Raw genomic sequence first — 8,938 nt, 5'->3', positions numbered from 1 at the left:
TCGTCCTCAATGTGGGTCTGTGCCCTAGGCGACGTGGGCAAGGGGGGAAAAGGTGGGGACAGTCCAGGGAGTGGCCCCGTGACATGAGGACGACTCTGGAGAATCTAATTGTGTTGATGGAAGACCTCTCGTCCTCGATGTGGGTCTGTGCCCTGGGCGACGTGGGCAAGGCCCCGGGCTGCTCTGACAGCCAGAGCGTACCCTAACCACTCCCTGCAGCTAGACGAGCAGATGCCAACACGCTAAAGCGAGCGGGCCCAGGTCTGGGCTGCCTGTCCCCTCCAGCACCACCAACACCTTTACTGAACATGCTGGCCATCCAGAGAGCAGCAAAAGGCTATGGCCATGCAGGGTCTCGAGAAGAGAGCAGCCAGCAGTCCTGGGCCAGATTTCGTGCTCCAGGGGCTTGCTCCGTGGGCACCGGGAAGACCCCCGATGTTTTGTCAGGAGGACCAACGAAAGGGGGAGGATGGGAGAGAAATGGCCACAAACTGAGGACATCTGCAACACAGGCCTGCCCTGGGGCCCAGCAGAGTCCACGGAAGGACTGGGCCTCAGGAGCGCAGATCCCATACCTCCTCGCACACCGGCTGCCTTGGCCCCAGTTTGGCCTGCCCTCCCAGGGTGCAGAGAGCCACAAACAAACAAAATTAACCATTAATGCATCTCAGAGGACCTGGGAAGCAGAGAGAAGCAGCCGCCCCTGGAGCTGCTAGGGAGACAAACAAAACAGGGGGACTCCCAGAGGTACCCCAGTACACGGGAGGAAAGGCTTCCGGGAGCTGAAAGCCTAAGCTCCAACTCCTAAAAGCAATTGTGAGCATGAAGTGCATGGTCACAGTCCCCAACTGGAAGGTCAGACTGTAACATGCAAAATTACAAAGAAATAGAAATCACAGAAAAATTAGCAGACTGTAAGACATAACATTCACACACAAGAGACCCAAGAGAAAAAAACAAGATAGAAAAAAATTACGAGCTAATAGTGAAAAATTCATCTTATTTGAAAAAAACCTTGAGGCTATGCTTTGAAAGAGCTCACCAAATTCCAGGAATGATTCTTGACAATCAGAAAAATTCCAAATTCCAAAACCATGGGAAAAAATCGCATAAATCTTCAGCAACATGTTTTAAAAACCAACAAATCCCAACTGACCCAGACAGAACGTCTGACAAAGCCCAGTACCTACGCACGAGGAAAGCTGTCGGCCAGCCAGGACAGAGTGGACCCCGCGGGACCCGGAACGTCAAGGATGCTGCCCTCACTCAGCGCAAGTTCTATGCGGTGCTGGGAGGCAGGAGCGGGGTGAAGGGCACAGAGTCGGAGAGGAAGAAATAAAACCACCCTCTTTGCAGAAGACGTGACTGTCTGTCTAGGAGGTCCTCAGGAATCTACCCCAAAACCTAGAGCTAAAAGGGAGTTCTGCAGGATCAGTACACAAAAATGGCCATACTTCTTTACCGTAATGATGAACAAGTGAACGGAGAAATTAAGACTGCAATGTCCGTTTACAACTGCTTGAAAGAAAAGGGCATGTCAGCACAAGCTTAACAGCATGTGTACGTGATCATGGTACCCTGAAAATTACAGAATGCTGATGAAAGAGGCCAAAGAACAGCTAAGTAAGTACGTGGAAGCTGCGCTCCTCAAGCTTTGCAACACACGTTTTTTAAGCGCTGCCATGACATCCTCTTCTAAGCAGGAGATTCCTGAATTGCGAAGGCCCAGGCCACAGCACACCGTCCATGGCAGGCGTGTGCAAACTGGTGAGTGCTGTGCACAGGGCATCCCACAAGCAGGCCAAGGGGTGAGGCCCCTCATATGCTGGCGGCACTCAGAGGCAAGGGTATCGCTGAGAAGCTGCAGGGGATGTGGGCCTGGCTTGCATGTGTGAAAGTGCGTGAGGGTCTGCAGCGGTGGGGGGGCCGATGTCGCCGTGGAGACATTGGCTTTTGCTCTCCGGTCTGTTTTGTTTTGTTTTTTTAAAGATTTTATTTATTTATTTGAGACAGAGAGAATGAGAGAGAGAGAGCACATGAGAGGGGGGAGGGTCAGAGGGAGAAGCAGGCTCCCCGCTGAGCAGGGAGCCCGATGCGGGACTCGATCCCAGGACCCTAAGATCATGACCTGAGTCAAAGGCAGATGCTTAACCAACTGAGCCACCCAGGTGCCCTAAGCTATTGCATTTTTTTTTTAAGATTTTATTTATTTATTTGAGACAGAGAGAATGAGAGAGAGAGAGCACATGAGAGGGGGGAGGGTCAGAGGGAGAAGCAGGCTCCCCGCCGAGCAGGGAGCCCGACGCGGGACTCGATCCCGGGACTCCAGGATCATGACCTGAGCCGAAGGCAGTCGCTTAACCGACTGAGCCACCCAGGCGCCCTCCGGTCTCTTTTGTTGACGGCTGCACCCCTTGTCCCCACCAGCACCAGGCACACGAATGAATGAACTCCAGGCAGAGCTGCGGCCTGGGAGCTGCTCCTAACGATAAGCACTCTAAGTTTTAAATGCGGCAATCTGCCTGCGTCCCAGGGGCCAACAAGTCAAAATGCAACCCAGGCTAAGAGGCCTCAGAAGCCTTCTTCATGCAAAAACATTTTATTTTGTTGTACCATCGGTACCCTGCCTTCGCTGCAGACCGCAACCATCTTCTCCTGACCAGGGGCCCGCTCCCCGTGGACCCTGACATGCCCACCAGCAAAGGCCAGCCGAAGAAGAGGCAATCCACAGGAGAGCTCGTAAGGGCTTGCCGCAGCTCCACTGTCCAGATGCCACTTGCACTGGGTGACCAGAGACAGCACCGTCAGGAATGGGGCAAATCAAAATCACATGTAACAAGATGTCCTGCACGAAGATGCATGCCTAACACCGTCGTGAAGAAATCAGACAACCTGAGTTTTAAAGAGGGCAGTCTGCAAGTGCCCTGGAACCTTCCAAAACATCAAGATGAGGAAAGTCAGGCTTTGGAATGTTTTCGAGCGGGGCCTGTTGGTCTGCTGTACCCGCGGCCAGGCAGGGGTAACTGGTCTACGTGCCCGTGAACTTGCCCGGCCCTCTGACCGCGTCCCCCAGCCTGCCGCACGCCACGTCGTGACCCTGCTGAACTCTGCTGTTCGTACTGAGCCGAAGAAGTCAGTTAAAAATTTCAGTGTTTTTATCTTTATGCAAAGAGTATCAGGCTATATAATATTTTAAATAAATATTATTTATTTATTTATTATTATATAATAAATATTTTTATGTACTGTCTGTCCCTCACTGAGGGCGCCAACCCACCTCCGGGAAGACGGGGCATCCTGGCAGTCCCCTCGGGCGTCCCGTGCAGGGCGCGGGCCCAGTCTCCCTCCCGGGCGGTCCCCTCAGGAACCCTCGGGCCTGCAGCCCCTGCCAGGCGCTGTGGCGGGACACACAGCTTCGTGCTGACTCACAGGCTCCTGATGCAGAGACCATGCTGCCAGGGGCCCAGGGGAAGCGGGCCAGGCAGAGGTTCTCTGCTGTGGTGGCAAGTGGTGGGGGTACCCTCGGAAGGGACGCCTGCCCACCACTGAAAGGACCTGGTCGTCCACCCTGCCCTCCGCCAGCCCGGTGGTGGCTGTGCTGACATCCGTCAGTAGCTTTATCAGGAGCCTCCCTGGTCCGCGGTTCTCGCCGTTCTAAACCGGGCTCCACCCGGTCCAACTTGGCCTTCCTTCATTTTCTTTCTTGCTCTCCAGCGAACGCAGAGAAAGCCTTGGAGGATACCGGAGAGGAGAGGGTGTCTTTAGCCCTCCTCTCTCCTTCTCCTAGTCCCGCCGCTGGGAGCTTCCTGAGTATTTCAGAAAGAGCAATCCTAAAGGAGCAACAGAAAATCGCCACCTCCCTGCACCCAAAGGCCGTAGGAAGCACACTTTGCTACGTGGTGGGTGTAGCTGTCTTTGGTGGAAAAACTGTCTTTGTTTAGGAAACTGTTGGATGGACCCTCTGAGAGTGAAAACAGGCCCCGGAGCCAGGTCTGCAAGATGAGGGAACAAGAGGGAGTTTTATCTAAGAAAAAGGCAGAAAAAGAGACTGGAGACGCCGAAGCAGCAGGACAGGCACTGCAGCCCCAGGGTTTGTCTCCAAGAGCAGGGCCGTCTGAGAGGCAGTTTTTTGCCGCTTGCTCACATCGGCACACAATCTCCTCAAACCTCGCCGTGGACCCAGACCTTGTACAGAAGGTCCTGGTAATCAAGGAAAAGGCTACGCCTATACGAGATGACAAGGTTCGTAGGTGAATTCAGCACAAGCAGAAACTCTGAGCCACGGCCAACCTCGTGAACGCCAACAGCAGCTACCCAAGGAATGCCCAGAAGACGTGGGTGCCCTGCATTCCCAGACCCAGAGGAGCCCGAAGGGAGACCACAGACAGACATTCTTAAAGTGTGTTTTAAAGTTAGTAATAAGGGGTGCCTGGGGGGCTTAGTCGTTGAGCGTCTACCTTCGGCTCAGGTCATGATCCTGGCATCCTGGGACCGAGCCCCGCATCGGGCTCCCTGCTCAGTGGGAAGCCTGCTTCTCCCTCTGCCTGCCCCTCCTCCTGCTTGTGCTCTCACTCTCTCTCAAAAAATAAATAAAAATCGTTAAAAAAAAATGAAGTAAGTAACAAGAAAATCCACGGGTGAACACACGCTATCTATGTAATTATGCTTCTTGTTCACCGGTCATAATCCTTCCTCACGTGACTGAAGATGCTTTATAAACATAGTAATTCCCATATACCGACCGCACATAAATCGTTTTCAGAATTTCTGAGATCCCTACAAATGAAGTCTAGAGTCGACAGCATGAGCATTTTTTAAGTTCTTGATACAAAATGCTTAACTTTGCCACTGAGCACCCCCAATTCACACTTTCCAAATATGGACTATCTGCACTTCAGAAAACCCTGTTAATGTGGTTTTTAAAAACTCGTATCTCACTAATGTAACTTTTGTTTCCTTGGTCACAAGTGACCAAAAGGTATGTTAAAGCCCATCTGCAGTCGGCTGTTCTGGCCCCCCACGCCTGTCCTTCCGTCCTTCCCGACAGACCCACCACCAATCCTTTTCTGTGCTTTCTTATCACTTGTGTGCATTATATCTTATCTAAGGCTGTTCATCAACTGTTTGTCCATGTCTTCCCAGTTTATGTGATTCTGTTGTGCAATTCTGCATTTTTATATAATTCTATTTATTAAAAAATAACTCATTCAGTGCTATAGCAATTTAACAGCAAGAGCCCATGAACCTTAACTTTTAAGTCTGATCATTATATATTAGAATAATGATTTTCAAGAACCACACTAAAATGTCAGGTCATTTAATTATTCAACCCCTACGTATACACACACTTTAAATAAAACATTTACTTACCGAATCCAAAAAGCAAAGGTAAGATCCTGAGCTTTGTGCTATTGCTTGATTTTTAGAATATCCAACTGTTTCAAAAAAGAAAGACAAAAGTTCTTTTGTAATTCAATTCTCAGTGGTCTTCTCTTTCCTAGAACTTAGGGTAATGGTACTACAAGGAACTAACAACACTGTACACTACCAGGTAAAAAAAAACCAGGTCAGCCCTAGACAGAGTGAAAGGGAAGCAAATGGAAAACAGAGCTCCATCTTTAGGGGCTGAGACGCAAAGAGGCCACATGGGACCAGCGTATTAAGGAGGGATTGCTCACTGGAGGAAAACAGATTCAGCAACCATTTACTGAGTATAACACTAAGCTAAGCCGGGGGGAATATTAAAAAGAAAAAATCAAAATGCCCCTGAATGGAAGTGCTTGAGTAGATGCCGTCGGGAATGCTGATAAAAGTCAAGATATGGTTACCTGGGGAGGGGGTGACGCGTGTGTGATCGGTTGGTAAAAGCTCACTGAACTGGACACCATGAGCAGTTACCTGAACGCATCCCTCAGTGGTAATTACAGTCACTGCCAGTGTTCATCACGTCTGAACATGCACATACCCTATGACCCAGCAGCTCCCTTGCTAGGTGCAGACCCCAAAGAACACCCCCCACACGTTCACCAAGATGTGATGGTCCCCAACGTAGAACGGAAAAGCTGAGAAGATACCATGATGAGAATGAACAACCCTGGTTTGCACACACATGTGCGTGATGTCCACATGGTGTTCAAGGGCAGCAAATTCATCTGGAATCAGGGGGTTGCCTTGGGAAGTGGGCAGGGACTAGAAGGGACGCGGGGGGCGGCCTCTGAGGGTTGGTGATGTCGGCGCTTCATCGGGGCGCTGGTTACACGGCATGCTCAGTTTGAGAAAATTAACTGAACTGGCATTTATGATAAGTGCACTTTTCTGTATGGATGTTATGTTTTAGTAAATGTTTTAGAAACACTTTGCCTTCAAAGAGATTGCAACTGAGTTGGAAAAAGTTAAATGATGATCTCCGGCTGCACGGAATGAACAGTGCTGGAGAAGTACCAGGAGGCTTATGAAGACAAGGGGCAAGAGGGCGCCTGGGGCCGCTAGGGTTTGATAAAGAGCAGACGCCAGAGCGCGCCCAGCGGTGTGGGGAACAGCAGGCCATGGAGGCAGGCAGGAGGGCAGGCCTGGCCCGGTAAGCTTTCTGAGTAAGGAGCGGCCGCAGAAATCAGCACTGAGGCAGCTGAGTTCGGGTGCTGAGGCCAGGGGCAGGTTACAGGAGGTATTTAGAGGGGCTGAGGGGACCTCAAGGGGCACAAGATACACCTCCCTAGAAAAGCAGTTACCAACACCTGAATCGAGTTAACCAGCCAGTTACGCATTTTGGGCAACGGAGAAAAGTCACACAAACTGAAACAGATGTGCGCAGACCTAAAGCAGTAAATCCCTCTAGTACTCCAGCTCAGGCAAACTGAAGAACGTCTCGCTGGTGCCAGGGACACAGCAATACGTCGCCTCAGGCCACACGGGAGCCCTCCCTGGTTTTCCACGCCAAGCACAGGGTCTCTGAGGCAGGGAGAGAAGGCAGCCGCTCCAGGCACCGGCTCTGAGCAAACCGCAGCCCCAGTGCCAGTCCTGCTGGGCCAGAGGAGCAGGGACACGGCCTTGCTCAGGTCACCCAGGCTGCGGCCCAGGGCAGTACCCCTGTGCAGGCTGTTTTCACACAAGGCGGCAGCTCAGTCTCTAGCATTAATCCTAGAGCTCAGCCAACCCAAATCAGTTAGCAGAGCGGTCCCAGGTCTCCAAGAACCACCGGTGTAACAGGCGGAGAAGGAAGCGCAGCAAGGCGAGGGCCCGGGGATGGCCTCGCGGCGGCAAGGACACACCTGTGGCTAAAGCTCTGTCACCGGGCACGGCAGGCCCAGGAAAGGCCTCCTGGGATCAAAACCAAAGCACTGCACAAGGAAGACGCAAAGGGGAAGAGACGGTCCACAACCACACTTAAATTACCAGGAGTTCTGTTTAAAAAGCTGCTTAGTAGAGTCAGGTTTCAGAAGGGGAAAAATCAAACCAGAATTTGGATAACGAAGGAAAACATGTCTCACTAAGGAAGCTGGAAGTTCCTCACAATGAGTCCTATGTTTGGCAAAGACAAGGAATTTGCTTTAATATTACTGCCTTGAAGAAAGTCAAATGTTTGTGCCAGGGCCTGATGTCCGGGGAGGCTGTCCCTTTGTGACGGAGCCGGTTGTCATGGTCACAGCAGGAAAAACGCAGCCATCCTCACTCTTTGGAGAGAAGAGGACAGAATTGTGTTGTGTTTTCATTTTAGCAAGTGACGGCATTTTTAAGAAATGTTTTGCTCTGTTATGATATGAAATAATAAGAAATGAATCTTAATCCAATTTAAATAACTCAGCACTCCTGAAAAAGGAAACACTGTGGATTTATGTTATCCAATAGTCGACATAACTTTCTCTATTTCAGAAAATATCTTTGTAGGAAAATACGCTCTTTCAGATGTCATCAAATTAACTCCGTTCCATAATTGGAATGCAGGGCCCCCCTGAATTTGCCTTGCCCCCTTCAAAATGACAGCACGACCACTTCATTTCTTCACACTATGACAACTGATTTTTTGTTATTGACAAAATACATACAAATGTGATATGACTCGTTATACCTAATCTATAAAAATATTTTATAAAAAACAAAACGTGTTTAAAATGGAGATTAGGCGCGCCTGGGTGGCTCAGTCGTTGGGCGTCTGCCTTCGGCTCAGGTCATGATCCCAGGGTCCTGGGATCGAGCCCCGCATCGGGCTCCCTGCTTGGTGGGAAGCTGGCTTCTCCCTCTCCCACTCCCCCTGCTTGTGTTCCTGCTCTCGCTATCTCTCTGTCAAATAAATAACATCTTAGAGAAAAAAAAAAAAGGGGCGCCTGAGTGGCTCAGTCGTTAAGCGTCTGCCTTCGGCTCAGGTCATGATCCTGGGGTCCTGGGATCGAGCCCCGCATCGGGCTCCCTGCTCGGCGGGAAGCCTGCTTCTCCCTCTCCCGCTCCCCCTGCTTGTGTTCCTGCTCACTCTGTCAAATAAAATCTTTAAAAAAATAAATATTTCTAGGGGCGCCTGGTTGAGCGTCTGCCTTCGGCTCAGGTCATGATCCCAGGGTCCTGGGATCGAGCCCCGCATCGGGCTCCCTGCTCGGCGGGGAGTCTGTTTCTCGCTCTCCCACTCCCCCTGCTTGTGTTCTTGCTCTCGCTGTGTCTCTCTCTCTGTCAAATAAGTAAATAAAATCTTTAAAAAAAAATAAAGTGGAGATTAGACAAGTAAAGACACGCCATCACCAAAATGCCCTCGACTTCCTTTATCAACTACGGAAGATGCAAAACATCTTAATTAAAGAATATTTTAAAAAGACATTCAAACCAGTTTCAGAAACCACAATTTGTTTACACATATCTCAGAAGCAAGCTGAAATAGATGTTCTACAACAACTGATTTCTTTCAAGTTTTCTATTTCCAACAATGAAAACAAGAAATAATTTGGGGAAAAAA

General features: G+C 50.2%; 1 protein-coding gene across 5 annotated transcripts in view; it reads right to left on the bottom strand.

Moving 5' to 3' along the window:
* Positions 1–5,749, bottom strand: part of QTGAL (queuosine-tRNA galactosyltransferase) — an 86,801-nt gene extending 81,052 nt beyond the window's left edge. For 2 of the 5 annotated variants that reach the window (XR_014140315.1, XM_081804169.1), the window contains exon 1: positions 5,371–5,749. The gene's annotated coding sequence lies outside the window, so the exon portion shown is untranslated. The remainder of the gene's footprint in view (positions 1–5,370) is intronic. The other 3 variants (XM_081804170.1, XM_081804171.1, XM_081804172.1) reach the window with 3 other exon arrangements.
* Between the last annotated feature and the right edge of the window lie 3,189 nt (positions 5,750–8,938).

Source organism: Leptonychotes weddellii, chromosome 15, assembly GCF_054177405.1.
Source record: "Leptonychotes weddellii isolate Sample4059 chromosome 15, ASM5417740v2, whole genome shotgun sequence".
Classification (NCBI taxonomy): Eukaryota; Metazoa; Chordata; class Mammalia; order Carnivora; family Phocidae; genus Leptonychotes; species Leptonychotes weddellii.
This window is presented reverse-complemented; position numbering and strand designations above follow the sequence as displayed.